This window comes from Falco biarmicus, chromosome Z (genome assembly GCF_023638135.1).
Source record: "Falco biarmicus isolate bFalBia1 chromosome Z, bFalBia1.pri, whole genome shotgun sequence".
Taxonomy (NCBI): Eukaryota; Metazoa; Chordata; class Aves; order Falconiformes; family Falconidae; genus Falco; species Falco biarmicus.
Genome location: NC_079311.1, coordinates 7,820,052 through 7,836,113, shown reverse-complemented (window position 1 = coordinate 7,836,113; position 16,062 = coordinate 7,820,052).

Below are 16,062 nucleotides of genomic sequence, written 5' to 3'. Positions count from 1 at the left end.
CAAAGTAACTTCCTGAATGAAATGATTGGTGATGTTGCTCACCTTTTGGTATCTAGATAAATATGGATATAAATAGCGATGTATGTCTGAGAATACTGAACTTAAGGTCCCTTTTCTGAAGTTATTATCTGTTGTAGCTATGAAGAAGCCAAGGAAAAATTAATCAAGTACTTTATGTTTAATATATTTAGTATCAATATATCTTTGATATATTTTTAATATCTAAACATATGATTAATTATTAGCTCATTTTTATTTTATGTATTACAAAGCACCTACCTTGTTTCTACTTAATTAAATAAATGATTATGAAAGCTTCTGCATGAAGAGAAATGACTATAAAATAGGCACAAAATTACACAGCAGTCAAATAGGCATTCTCTTAAATAAGCAACACACAATAAAGATACATACCATTCCTCATAATATAAAAAGTACAGCAAAGTAACATGAAATGCAGTACTGCAAGTGCAGCACAATGCAGACAGTTTCAACAGTGCACCCAGCAGTACTGATGTCTTTTTATCTCGTGGGGCTCTAACGCTGATAGATGGGCTGGACCAGCAGCAAAGCAAAGCTCTGAGCTCCTCCATCCCACCCTCATACTACCACACTCCTGGGGGCTTCTGGCCATCCTGGAGTAATGAGGGTGAGGATTTTGGGGTCGTTCAGCTGTTTTTCTGTGTTGTTTCTCAAGAAGCAGTGAAGCACAGTCTGGGACACAGGAGAAAAAAACTGCAGGCAAAGGACGGGTGACCCTGAGCAGAGGTGAGAAGAAATGATTTGATGAGTTTAACTCCAGGCATGCTCCTTGCTAAAACCAATAACAAATGTTTTGGAGCAACCCACAACACCAATCTGTCCAAGTTGCCTAATTGCTTCTGTCATGAATTAAATAATCCTGGTGCTTGTTAGCAATTCCTTGATAACATCTGTTGAACGGGAGGTTTCTAAGCAATGATAATGATCTAAGGAGTTCAGCAAATAGCTTCCTCAGCCTTCTGCTGTGCTCAGATCTGTCTCCTGAATTTTTATTTAAACCAGGCTGAAACATGAGCTGTCTCTTCCCATACCGAATAAAACCCAGACAAGCTGGGATGCCTTGCAGAGCTGGGTTTAGAGTTGTTGAGTATACTGAGTATAGCGAGTACACCGAGTACCATTGAGTAGACAGGAAACAGCAGGAAAAACTAGCATCAGCAAGAACTTTCCAGGAAAATGGACTAGATCTGGAGAGCTGCTGGTGGTCTCTGCCATTAACCAAAAGCTGTGCTCCAGGGACACCTGCTTGGTGGGTGGTTGAAGCTCTTCCCACAGCTGTCTCCATGGGGCTGCAAACAAGCAAACTGAGAAAAGCCCACAGAGCTCTTACAGCTCCAGTACCACACCAGGCAGGCAGCACAAACACTATAGTTGTGGCCTGAACATGGGCTTCAGGCTGGGAGGATTTGCTTTTTCTTCTTGGTAGCACTCTTGGTTCATTCCTTCACTTGCTTACTTCAGCTCTTCTGGGCTTTAAAACCATGAGGACTGTCATGATTGTCTGGATCTGGACTTCCCATAGAACATATTTCATCAAGTGATCTTGCGGTGGCTAAATGCAGGAGACGACCTTCAGCAATTGACCTTGGCTGACATTTTGACACAGGATCAAATCTCCAGAACTGGAGCCAAAACCTGTCATTTTATTGCCTATCCACTGCATATAAAATTTTAACAATAGTATAGTTCCCCTCACATTTTTATCGCCGCAGCAAACTGGTGTCACATATGCCTATAACTGTCTAAAAGCAGAGATACCAAATGCATGCAGAACATATTTTAAAATAGAAAGTCTTGAGAGAAATCAGTCTGCAATGTCGTGCAGAGCATAGATTCAATGGATTCATAGTGCAAAGCTGTGTAATTGCAGGCATTTTCCCTTGACCTGTTTTGGTCCCTGTTTACAAGGGCAAAGGTAGAAAAATAATTAGTGCTTGCAAGCACTTTAACTAGCTGGGTCTGCTAGTCTGAGGCTGCACATCTCTGAGCTCAAGGAGGATGCTGGTTGCAAATGTTTTAACTCATCTGTTCTAAGAAATCCAACTGCAGGCCTTATTTTGCTGTGTCACTTAATGGCATTTGCTAAACATCACCCCATCACCTGTCTGTGACAGTTTTGTGCTGAATGAAAAACACTTGCAAAAAGGTCTGTCTTGAGCCCTCCACCCTGGCCCTTCCAGAGCTTTCCTCCTTTTTTTGAGCAGCATCTTTTGAGATGCTCTGGAGGCAGTCTTCCTCATTCTGGCTGTGGGCAGACTCAGAAGATAGAGATGTGGTCAGAGGAGTCATCAGACCTTTGAAAAGTCTCTCAAAATGAGGCTGGAAATAAGGATTACCTAAAAGGCAAAGGAAAGTCTTAGAGGAGTTCTGTGTTTTTGTGCATTTAGCGTATGGACGGGGAGCACCAAGAGATGTTTGTACCACGGACCTGGGGTACCAGCTCCTCTATACCTTTGCCCAGTGCTGGCTGGAATCATAGAATCATAGAAGGGTTGATGCAAGAAAATATAGTGAAAAACCTAAAGCTCTGCTGCAGGCAGGAGCTGCATAGATAACAGGAACCATCAACAGCAGGCAGGAGCCTCAGTGTCTGCGAGAGAAGGTCTGGAGCTTGTCCCACTCAGCACTTCAAGAAGGGAGTTAGTACAGATGTAGATGAGCTTCACAAGAAATGTAAATAAGGAGCCTTCTGACAAGGACCTGCTAACTGCTAAAAGAAAAACTACTGAAGTGATAAGACTCAAGGACACTAGGATAAAATAACTGTGGTAGTGGGAGATCTGGACCTCCTACTCAAATGCCCCCCCCAAAGACAGTGAATCCCCACTCGGGGAGCATGCACAGTAAATTTAAAATGAGCTGTACCTTTAAATTGAAGTGAGAAAGCAACTAACCAATAATTAGTTAGTACGTGAGACTTTGATAGAACTAACCCACTTCACTGTATAAATATGTATTGTGAGTACAACTAGGTGTGCAAGTTAGGAGGAATGATCCCCCTTGCACCCAGCGCCGTAACAAACATAACTGCTTTGTAACTTATCCCGAGTTACAGAGTCCAATTCCGCATGTCAGGGTTTGAGTTGCAAGGGACCTTAAAGACCATCTAGTTGTACCCCCTTGGGTACACCTTCCAGTAGCCCAGGCTGCTCCCAGCCCCGTCCAGCCTGGCCTTGAGCACTGCCAGGGCTGGGGCACCCACAGCTGCTCTGGGCAGCCTGGGCCAGAACCTCACCACCCTCACAGGGAAGAGCTTCTTCCTTACATGTAATAGAGCACAAAGCCCATCCTTAGCCCCATGCTGCAGAAGGCTGGGACGCAAACAACAGGTTTAATGGTTTTAGGTGGGCTTTCAGCACACCCACAAGGTATTTTAGACATTTCTGAGAGAATGACACCGCCTATATCAGCCTGGACTTCCTCTCCTACACCTTCATGAACACTGGCATCCCCAGCAGACTGGGGAACTGGGGCTGATTTCGCAGGGGAAAGTCTGATTTCAGATCCAGGAGGAATGACCTTTGCTTTTGTTTAGCAGAGTCCTCTCCACCTGGAGGATGCCGATGGGGGCAGCCACGCTCTGTTGAAGAGGTGCAGCTTTCCAGGCTGTACCTGTTGTGCAAATAACCAGCGATGCCCTTGGTTCCTAGGGCTTCAAACTCTGCAGAAGCATTAATCTTCAAAGACCAGCAGTGGAAGGCTTTATTAGAAAGCATAAACACGGCAGAACGTGTTGGCTGGCATTGGAGAAGGCACATCAGAGAGAATATCCAGACTGGTACAGCTGGCAAATAATCATGGCTTAAAATCACATACACCAGGCAGAAATTCTGCTTTCAGTGGTTCAGAAACAACTTTCTCAAAACCAGTATGTTTGCATCAGTGCTTTCAAAAACACTTTTGGCCCATAAATGTCTACTGTGACTTCAATACTGTAAAAACTTATACAGATGTTTAATAACAGTTATTCTGGAAAATAAACATTTTCCTAGCATTGCTAATAAGAAATCTGAGTAAATAACCGTAACATACTTCTGTCTTTCTGTATGGCACTGCTTGCACTGCATCATGAATTACGAATGCATAAATTAAGTTTGATAATACACACGGTTATGATTCTGTAAGGAAAGCAATGGTAAAGGGTTTCTGGAATTCAAATGTCTAAGTTAAAATGTCTACATGTGTAATACCTGCTTAGGCAGCTGCAGTTTCATATATAAGCTTCTTAAAAAAAACCACGTTTTAAAAAGTATAGAGAAGAACAGAGCTGCAGACGGGTGCTTCTCGCGGAAATACCACCCTAGTGCCACAGCAGCACTGCACTGTCCCCTCCGACAGGCGCAGCCGAAAGCCTCTGGAAAGCCACGGGCTCCAGCTGTACCCTGAAACGGGTCGTTTCCACTCCCCGCCCCCGAAGTTGAAACTTCAACTAATCCCAGCCCCCGACAGCCGCAGCTCCAGGAGCGCCCGCCACGGCACAGCAGGTCAGGCCCCGGTCCCCGCCGGCCCCGGTCCCCGCCGGCCCCGGTCCCCGCCGGCCCCGGCCGCTCAGCAGGTCTGGGGGCAGCGCCGCGGCAGCCCCGCAGGGTGCCAAAAATCCAGTTCCCCGGGGGCAGGCAAAACACTGTGCGATCGGAAAGGGGCACAGAACTTGCCTCCTTAGCATGCTGCAGCAGAAGCCGCTGGGCAGAGGGGCCACCGCGTCCCTGGTCAATGGGCACTGCTGCTGCCAAGAGGTTTGTGTTTGCTCTTGTCTCCAGGATACCCCCGTGCCGGCTCCGAGGAGGAGGTGTGCTGAGGATTAGTGGCTGTTTTTCTTTTGTGTACCCAATCTAAACTGCCATGCTTCAGCCACCATCTGTCCTCCTTATCCAGGAAATCGGATGGCAGGGCTGAAGAGCTGCTGCTTTCCCTGGCTGACAGGAGAGGACCCATGTAGAGCACTGGGGGTGATGCACCCCCCCAGCAGCACCACACTGACTGCCCTGTATTGGGGGTTTGGCCCCATCCCTGGAGTCCTGTGGGTCCCTCCACCTGAGAAGACCCCTTCAGCTCCATGTTCAACATCAGCCCAGGAAAACCTAGGAACAGTGGGTTGCCCTTCAAGTGAAATATGTGATCACAGGTGAATAAATTGCAGGTGATTCAGGGAGTGGGTTGGCACGTTTGCAGGTAATTTCCCCAAGATGAGTTGCACAAGACCTCACAGGAACCTTTTCTGAAGACTGTTGTCATTACAGTTCGCCTGGTAGTCACAGTGTCAAAGCGAGCATCCAAGGGCTCAAGAGCTGGTTTGGCAGAAACACCCAATGTTGTTCATTTCCAGGTGGGCTGGAAAAATGTAAAGTCATAGCTGCCATAGACAAGAAGGATGTCCAAGAAATGGCAAATGCTGCTGTTTCCATGTGAGGTCTCGCATGCAGAGCAGCCCGTGGGAAGATATAAGGGCAGGGCTGCACAAATGTGGTGTGTGTCAGCAGCAGCATCTGGAGGTACAGAGAGGGATCAAACACAAACAGATCACTGCGTAAATGATCAAAGAATCACACTGGACAGCCCTCTCTGTGTCTTGAAATCTTTCTGTGTTTTGCTTGTGTTACACAGTGTGGATGTGCAGGGGATGACACAGAGCTGATCATGTCAAGATGCAAAATGCAAAACGACAGTCCGTTCCTTTTGGTTGATGCTTCTGCAAACAGAAAATGACTGTGATTTTCTACAAACATATGTCAAAAGCAAGAGCTGAACACAGAAGAAAGCTAAAAGGCCCTTAAGGAAATATAGCTGAACACAGGTAATATTTGAGCTTGAGAAAATGGCCTGCAAATCAATTTAAATCCTTCTGTGGCACTGCAGAGATGAAGCGTCATATACTGACAGCTGGATGGCTCCACATTTTGGGCAGCCAAAACATCCACAGCCAAATATCTGGTACCCCTGCTCAGCCCTGCTGCAGTGAAAACAACCTGTGAAACCATCTGAAAGTGGCATTTGTAAGTTCAGCAGTGCTGAATTCTGGAAGAGGTGAGTCCTGTCTCAAAGGACCCGTTTTGGGAAAATCAGCCTCCTGGCTGAAATAAACCTGCCTTGTGACTCCTCCAGGGGTGACACAACCCCTGGCAATATCACAGCATTTGTCTCTTTTCAGAAGACAGGTGGCATTTTGACATTAATTTGGATAGAGGGGAGCCAAGTCCAAAATCCACCGCAACTAACTGCTTCAGATTTATCTCTGTGCCTTACCTTGATCCCCAAAGATTTCCTTTCCTCCCTCCAAAATATAACCTTCTAGGATGACCAGGAGAACTCCATACACACTTTTTGCTGATACGGAAAGGAACATCCTACAAGTGAGAATATTGCCTAATGCAACAACAAAATGGAAAGTTAGCTGTTATTAGAAACTGAGATCCATTGAGTACCAAAGCATGCTAGGAAAAGTTGTGAATAGTAAAGAGAAAATTAAAAAACTGAATTAATCACTGGTATATATATATAAAAAAAGATATGTCAGATTTTAAATAAGGAGCTAAAATTATTTACATACATTTTCTGAGACTTACTTCAAGACCCTCTGTGCACCTCTGCAGCTTATAAGTTTAACCTGCTTCTCAGACAGAAGGTAGATACAGAGATAGGTATATATGCTCCCTAGGTAGAAAAAAATATTCCTTTATGCTTTTTTATTTATATATATAAATAATGTGTATATATATGTTTCTCTCACAGTAATAATGCCCTGCAGAGGCATAAAATGTAATGGCCAGTAGTGGGATGAGAAGGTTGAGACAAGTAAGGCCCTGAGAGCAATCATCTTAAGAATGAAGTCAGAGCAGGTTTTTTTGGGGTAGTCAGATGCTCATACTTAATTTCTTTCTTTGCCTCTTGGAAAATGAGGAATTTTTTTCTTTCTTTTTTGTTCCTGTTTTTTTACGCATGGATTAAACCTGAGCTGTGTTCCTAGCCCCATAGAACTATATTTTGGTGGCAAATAGAACCCAATAAAAAGTGTTGAACAGAGAACCTGCAATCTAGCCATAAGCCAATAATTTCCTTATTGTTGAGGGGAATACACAGAGAAGACAGAGTACATGCAAAACTTGTTATAAACCATGGCAGTAGCTATTGTATTCTGAATTTTAATCAGGGAATGACCTTGAGAAGTACCAGGTGAAACACAGGCATTTGAACTTTACTGGATATGTCCTCAACTTGTTGGTCTCTTAAGGGAACCCACTGGTTTTGGATAATGTTTGCAACAAAACAGAGAAGCAATAATTGGGAAATCCTGACTGCCTCAGCATAAGAAAAGGTTGAAGTAAATACTTAGAAGAGTAAATTGTCTTATTTACAGAGCTGGTCTCTCATGTCAAAAACGTTTATTGCTCAAACTGAATGATGGAAATTCCTTTTCCCAAACAGAAGAGTAAGAAAAAACTAATCACACAGATATTAAACTGAAAAGCCTTAAGCTGCATTTTCCTTGTATTCTCCAATATAAAGGATTATCTTTCTTAAGTTACTCCTAAGCAACTGTAGTAAGAGTTTAAAGACATAATTTTTGTTATTTATTAAAATATTTTGTTATTGATACACTGTCTTTTAAAAAAAGAGGAAAAATCCAGAGTCATACAGCATTGGATAAGGGGGTATTTTTTCCATAGCCCCTCCCAAGAGTAGAAGGAATGTACTTTTTTTGCTATGGATTTTGCTATGAATGTACTTTAAATTCATTTGTACTGGGAAATATTTCAATGCTGTAGCATCATCTGTCAACATCTGGATACTAGACTAACAAGATAGAACTGCTTATCCCAAAGCAGGTAGGATAGGAGGCAACCAGGTAGAGTCCCTATTTTCTTAAGTTAGTGACTGAAAGACTTGGTTTTTAGGCATCTGGTTGGTGGAGTGGTGTTGCAACACCGAAGCTGCTGGACTGGGTGGGCAGGTCCCCATGTTCCCTGCAGAACAGCCACTAGTGCTGACCTTTAAAAAACATAACAAGAGGTCCCCCTTGGCCCAGCAAGGGCCAGCATCTCCAGGTCTGGTGTGGTAAAGCAGGTTGCATTGCAGTCCTTCTCCACTGGCACCTTCAAAGTCTTCTGAAGATCTTGCCCCAACCCTTCATTGCATCTCAAGGCATTTCTGCTCATGCCTTTTTGGTCAGTGGGGAAGAGTAGAAGGACGTGTAGAAATAGGCTGCTACTACTAAAACACTACTACTAGAAGAGTTCAGCAGTTTTACACAACACTGAAGCCAGAGGATGAGTTTATAAGGGTGTGGTGTGGGTTTGGGTTTGTTGTTGCTCCAGGGAGGGCACAAGCAATGGGCTCCTGGGATCCAGCACTGCCCAACAAGACCCTCTGCTGCGTTTTCCCCACATGACAGAAAGATGAAGGGTGGTGTTCACAGTGCCTGTGACAAGTTGTATTTTCAGACAGATGGGCTCCCATGTATCTTGTACCTCAGAAAACTCTCTGGGGACCTGGCAGAGCTGCCAGATAACCATGTGTTTCTGAAGGCAGCCCCTGCACGGCAGGCTCCCGTGTGCTATGTTTAGCGTGGGGATGAACAGATGGACTGTTCACACAGTGCGTGTGCAGGCTGGATTCCCTCAGTGTGAAAATAATGCATATCTCATCTAGACAGGGATTAAATGGAGACAGGGAGGATTCTCATGGAAGAGCTGCTTGGCTTTTCCCATGCTGGGTTTTCATTGACAGTGCACTTCTAACAGGACGGTAGGCTGCTCAAAAATCAGGTTTCTCAGAAGTTTTCAGTTTACTGCAGCTTTTCTTATGTCATTGTGTTCTGCATCAACAGTGCTGTCTGTTTTTGTGGCTGGCATCCAGTGCTTGTCCTTTGGTTTCTACTCCTTCCAGTTAGTTGGACTTCTTTTGGCATTTTATTCTTCAGCATTTTTATCTATGCAGATTAGTACAATTCTTTCACTGTTGATAACTCAATAAGCCACAAACTAAGTAAAAGCAAAAACAAAAATACAAGTTTTTAATACACATTTCAGTAGTGACCTATATAAATTTATCAGCTAAATCCTTCCCATGTTACTTTAAGACAGCTTTTTATTTATAAAGTTGAAATATTTGAGAAGCAAAATAAGGAGCAGGCTGCCATGTCTGTAAAAGAAATCCAAAGTTCAGAAAAGCACACTGTAATTAAAACACATAAATACACTATAGCATTTCTCATAGGTGGACCCCAGTTTTGTGCAAACTGTGACATAAACCAGAGAACATTGTGCAAGGGAAAAAGTCACAAAAGATAATGAAACTTGATGGCTGGTTCAATCTCACATTTAATACAGCTGTGCACAGAAGGAGGTGGCTAGCAGGCAGGAGCAGAGCAAGAGGTGGTGCTGCAGAACAAACTAGTAAGCTGCAACAAGGCTTTTACCATCAGTCAGATTTTACTGTCCATGCTGTTTCTCCTTCCTCCAGAGATCAGCCCACACTACATCTCCCACACTCCTCAGGGCTATTTAACCACTTAGCAGGAACAAGCTACAGGTGCACATCATCCATGTCAATCAACCCACTGCCTCTAATGCAAGGCCACAGCTGCATGCTGATCAATCCACTGCCTTCATTCCTCTACAAGGTGAGGTGCTGTTGAAGGGAATCATGTGGCTGGGCACCACTGTGGGGACCACGAGCTCCTTCAGTCCCAAGCTCCCCAAAGCCAGCAAGAGCCCACCAGTACCACCAGGCTCAGGATAGGGACTCTGGAGAAACTATTGGGATGAAAGATCAGACAGATTCACTCATGGGAATCACTAACATGCAGCCTGTAATCACATAAGAGATTGGAGTGGGAACTAAAAAGCTTGCAGATACTTACTTTTTTTTTTTCCTACTTTCTTTTTTTTGGGATCAGATGGATTTTGCTCTGAGTAGCACCAGGCTTTCAACTGCTCCAATGGAAGATGCTACTTGGCTTCAGCTGGGAGCAGCCTGTTAGTGCAGACATGCTCTGTGAACTCGGACTTGATGGTTGTTGGTTTTTTTCACATTGGAATGCAATTAAAATTATTGCTGGTTTTATTTCAATGTAAAATCTAGTAATTCTTGCTTCTGTAAGCAAGAATTATGACACCGTTTTATAACTGAACATGCCAATCTAAAAGGATATATGTAGCCAGAACGCAAAAACAGTGTCAGTGGAAGCAAAAATGATACTGTAGCAAGTTGCGTATGCACATATACAACTTAAACAGTGTAAAATGCAATAGTTTTGAGCGTTAAGTACTTGACAAGCCAGGTCACTTCATGTTAAAATATTGTGGTGGCTCAAGTGTGGCTGGAGGCCAGGTGCCCCCCAAATCCACTCCATCACTCCCCTCCTCAGCTGGGCAGGAGAGAGAAAGTCTAACAAAACGGCTGGAGGGTTGAGGTAACGACAGGGAGATCACCCACCAATTCCTGTCATCCGGAAGACAGACTCGACTTGGGAAAATTAGCTGAATTTACCACCAATCAAATCGGAGTAGAAAATAAGAAATAAAGTCAAACCTTAAAGGCACCTTCCCCCCACCGCTCCCTTCCGCCTGGGCACAGCTTCACCCCCAGTTTCTCTCCCCGCTCCCCGCCGGCGGCGCAGGGGACAGGGAATGGGGCTGGGGTCAGTCCCTCAGCTGTCCCTGCCGCTCCGTCCTCCTCACACCCTGCCCAGCCCCAGCCCGGGGTCCCCCCGCGGGACACGTTTCTCCAGGAGCTTCTCCAGCGCCAGCCCTTCCCGGGGGCCGCAGCTCCTCACCGCCGCCCCAGCCCGAGGCCCCCGCGGGGCGCAGCCCCCCAGGCCCGGCCGGGCCCAGCGCGGTCCCTGGGGGCCGCAGGGCCGCGGCTCTCACACGGTGCCGCCCTTCCAGCCCCGGCTGCACGGGGCGGGTTTTCCCCCGTCTTAAAGCCGTTATCCCGGAGGCGCTGCCACCGCCACCGATGGGCCCGGCCTGGGGCAGCGGCAGGGCCATCCTGGAGCCGGCTGGTGTCGCCTCCATCGGCCATGGGGGAAGCTTCTGGCAGCTCCTCACAGAAGCCACCCCTGCAGCCCCTCACTGCCAAAACCTTGCCACACAAACCCTGTACAATCACCTAGAAGGCAAAGGCAGCATGGCAATACGGCTGTTCCCCTGCATCACCGTACTAGTCTAGTGTAGTGTGCTGTTCTATAGATTTTTATTTACTGTATGACTAGACACTTATTCCAATTAGATTTTACGGCTTCCTGTCTGAAAGGTATTAGCTCCACATAAGTAGGAAGTGTTTCAGTTATCTTAGCTGGACATAATGGTCATAACATTTTTCAATGATGAGCACAACAGAAGTATTTATTAAATTCAGTGAATCAAATTAAATACACTAGCTACCTAACACAGCACAATAACTAAATAAATGCCACCATAAAAGAATCTTGCAAGAACTTAATTGGTTTATCCCATGATTAAATTTAGTACAGGCCTATATTACACATGAAAAGCAGTAAGTGCAAGTATAGCTATGCACAGGATATTGTAATGAGCAATTCAAATTTGCTAATGCTTTTTTTATTTGGTAGGAATAAGATGCACTTTGTAAGCAAATTAAGGAACTTAACTTCATAACTTTTTTATTGTCGCCTGACTCTTCTGAAGGGGATACATGCTTGAGATCAATTACATGTTGCTGTTGGAAAAGAATGTTATATATTTACATTAATACAGAGATACACATGCATAGCACAGAATTTCCGTGGGACTGTTGTCTTTTGCAGATATCACTATACAGCCTGCTCTGTTTCTCTGAGTATGTTTATTCTTCCCTTAACTTTCTGTCACTATGAAGGTCTTGTAAATTCTCCTTGAAAGTAAGAAACATGAGGAAGACTTACTTCTTGATAGAGTGGCTGCAAATTTTTAAATTTTTGTAGAAATATGAATTCCTAAGTAGTTAAGTCTCTACCTATTTTTAACATTTTTATTCTAATAACAAAAGACATAATACTGAGTAATACACAGAACAATTTTAAGGATTAATCGAGAAAAAGAGCAAAGATATTTAGGGGCAGGTGTCAAGTTGTTTGAGCACCCACAGCCTTTTATTACCCTCTGATCAATAGCATTGACTCTGCAGTACATGGACAGGAAAATAATTTCTCCGGTATGCGCTCTCAAGAAGTAAAATCTCTGCTGAGCATCATCCAAGACAAAGAGATTAAGAAAAAAGTCTCATTTTATAGAAAGAAAAATAAATGTGCTCCTAATTATTATTTCTCATTTTGCTTTAACTTGGATTCTGTCTTAAGTGTGCTCTTTCAGCAGCATAGACTACTGTTTCTGGCTTTAGTACAGAAATGAGCGCACTTCCCTAGCTTCGTATCTCTCTCTCTCTCTCTCTCTCTCTCTGATGAAAGCTGCTTAATATTAGCAGTTCTAACACTGATGAACTAGAAAAAAAATGGGGCTGCCAGCCTTAGTTAATCCTAAAAGGAGAACAACTATTGCAGCTATTACTGGGATTACATATATGCAGTGGGGAGGGCATGTTTGGTACAACGCTGTAAAAAGCCACATGATAGACTAATCCCCATATTATCAGCAAAAGTGCTCTGTCATGGATATATGAGCTCTGCAAGTAAGGTGTAGTAAAAGTGTAATTTCACATTAGTGGCATAGTAATGTTGTTTAACAGATTGTTTTAAATACAAGAAGTAATTGAACATGCTGTTTTGTAGTTGCTAGTCTTGTGTAATTGATTCCATGGTATATTTTCATCAATGATTTATCCATCTCTGTTTGCATGAGTATGCTATTAACACTGGACATATCAACCCACAACTGTAAAGTCTGGGCCAGGTAACCAAGACATGTAACAGGAATGGCTGAGCAGCTCTAAAATAGGCCACCCTTCCCATAATCTCTGATCTTGATCAAAATAATTTGTTGTTCCAGTCGATGCTTAGGAGTGGAAAACGCTTTATGTAATGAAGCTCAGCGCAGCGAGTTTAAGTCCCTTTCAAAAAACAATTTATTTATCACCCTTTCAACCCTTCTGGTCCTCACAGCAGGCAGCTGTAGGAGAAAGCCGTATCGGACCAGATGGGTCATCACTGGCCATGGCCATTAACAGGCAGCTCTGGCTAAAAAAACTGCTCACATGTGTATGAGGATGTCTCTCCATGGAGATGTTGTCTGTGTGCTTTAACTCAAATATGCTGCTCCTTACTTAGGCAACTAACGGTTTTTAACCCTAGTATTTCTTGTAAGAGTGGTGTCACAATTATTGTACAAATTGCAGTGCTTGCAGTGGTTGATTCAGGGTCGGTTTCAGTGTGATCCCCTCCATTTGTCCACAATAAATTTGTATTTCAGTATCATATGACCACAGGATGGCGGAGTTCAGGATCCTGTGCAGAGGAAGCAGGACTGTAACCCTGGCCTTCGGGAGAGCTAACTTTGGCCTCTTCAAGGACCTACTTGGAGGAATGCCACAGGTTAGGGCTCTGGGAGGTAGGGGGGTCCAAGGGAGCTGGCTAGCATTCAAGCATCGCTTCCTCCAAGCTCAAGATCGGTGCATCCCCACAAGTAAGAAATCAAGCAAAGGGGGCAGGAAGCCTGCATGGATGAGCAAGGAGCTTCTGGCAAACCTCAGACAGAAGAAGGAAGTGTACAGGATGTGGAGAAAGGGACAGGCCACTTGGGAGGAATATAGGGCTGTGGTTAGAACAGGCAGGGAGGTGACAAAGAAGGCTAAGGTTCATTTGAAATTAAATTTTACAAGGAAGGGCAAAGACAACAAGAAGAGATTCTTTAAGTTCAGCAGCAAGAAAAGGATGACAATGGAAAATGAGGGCCTGTGGCTGAAAGAGCTGGGTGCCCTGGAGATGAAGGTGGTGTTACTGAATGCTTTATTTGCTTCAGTCTTCACTGCCAAGTCCAACCCTTCACTGTCCCAGACCCTGGAGGCAAGAGAAAAAGTCTGGAGAAAGGAAGAGTCTCCCTTGGTTGAGGAGGATCATGTTACAGATCACTTAAACAAACTTGACTGTCACAGTTCCATGGGCCCCAATGGGATGCACCCCCAAGTGCTGAGGGAGCTGGCAGGTGTTACTGCCAAGCCACTCCACATCATCTGTGAAAGGTCATGTGTAAGAGTCGGTCCAAAGAGAACGATATTGTCTCAACATTGCCAACAGAGACCCGGAGATGGAATGTGGTCCTCATGGACACCAAGACACAAAGACCCTGGGAAAGAGAACTGCATGGTACGAGGAGTACTATGCCATTCCCTGCTACCTGGGATTGAAAGGAACAATTACAATAAGGCTGCATAACCACTGTCCAGAAGATGGATAACCACTGTCGTAGCAATGAACTAGAAAACTTGAACTTCAGATGAACTTTCTTCATTACTATATCATTATAATGTATTATAATATCATTATAATACAAAAACACACCTCCTGGTCTGAAGCTACCTGCCTCTAAGGCAAACCATGCCTTAGGCACTCCTCTTTGGACATGCTGGTAACCTTGCTCGAGAAGGCAACAAGGAGACTGGCAACAATTCATGGGCCAGAGGAGGAGCAGTGTGTGTTGCTTGGCATTCCCCACCAAGGATCATGATGATCAGAAGGACCAGCGGGACACTGCCTGGACCTGGGTCCATAGGGACACCTTGGACCCATGGTGGTAGCTATAATCCTCTTTCCTTTTCTTTTTACTTTACCTTTTCTTCCCTTCCTGTTACTCTGTCTATCGCACGCTGCTTTATGGGCAAACAGTAAAGCTGTGCTGTTTGATCAAAGCATAACCCCTTGGCATGGTTGCCTTGATTTTTTTGCACTTTGAGATCACAGTAAATGAACCATCATGAGTTCGCTGAGTGGACAGTGACATAAAATTGGCATCATGGACAGGATGTATTTCAGACTGTTGATACATGTTTGGCAATCTGGAGTCTCACAGGAACCATCACGATTCCACTGAGTGGACCGTGACATCAAGGAGGACAGGAGAGGTGCCTGAAGGACTAGAGGAAAACCAGCATCACTCCAGTCTTCAGAAATGGCAAGAAGGAGGGCTTGGGGTACTACAAGCTGGTCAGCCTGTCCTGCGTCCCTGGGAAGGTGATGGAACAGCTCATCCTTCTGGTCATCTCAAAGCATGTGGAGGGAAAAAAAGAAGGAAAAAAAAAGGGAGGTCATCAGGAAGAGTCAGCATGGATTCACCAAGGGGAAATCATGCCTGACCAACCTGATAGCCTTCTCTGATGGAATGGCTGCCTAGGTAGACAATGGGAGAGTGACAGATGTCTGCCTTGACCTCAGCAAGGCTTTTGACACATAACATCTTCATCCGTAAACTCAGGGACTGTGGACTAGATGAGCGGACAGTGAGGTGGATTGAGAACTGGCTGAATGACAGCATTCAGAGGGCTGTGTCCAGCGGCACAGAGTCTGGTTGGAGACCTATAATTAGAGGTGTTCCCCAGGGGTCAGTGCTGGGTCCAGTCCTGTTCAACCTCTTCATCAGCAACATGGATGAAGGCACCGAGCGCACCCCCAGCAAGTTTGCTGATGATACAGAATGGGGAGAAGCAGCTGATACACCAGATGTTTGCATTGCCCTTCAGCCAGACCGGGGCAGGCTGGATGGTTGGGTGCGGAGGAGCCTCATGAAGTTCAACCAGGGCAAGTGTAAGGCCCCACAGCTGGGGAGGAACAGCCCCACGCACCAGCACAGGCTGGGGCTGATGAGCTGGGGGGAAGCTCTGTGCAGAGGGACCTGGGAGTGCTGGTGGGCAGCAAGACGCCCATGGGCCAGCAGAGTGTCCATGTGGCCAAGAAGGCCAGTGGGATCTTTGAGGGCATGAGGAGGAGCGTGGCTGGCAGGCAGAGGGAGGTGATCCTCCTGCTCTGCTCTGCCCTGCTGAGGCCGCATCTGGAGTGCTGTGTCTGTGCTGGGCTTCCCTGTTCAAGGGGGACAGGGAGCCACTGGAGAGGGCCCAGCGGAGGGCTGCAGAGGC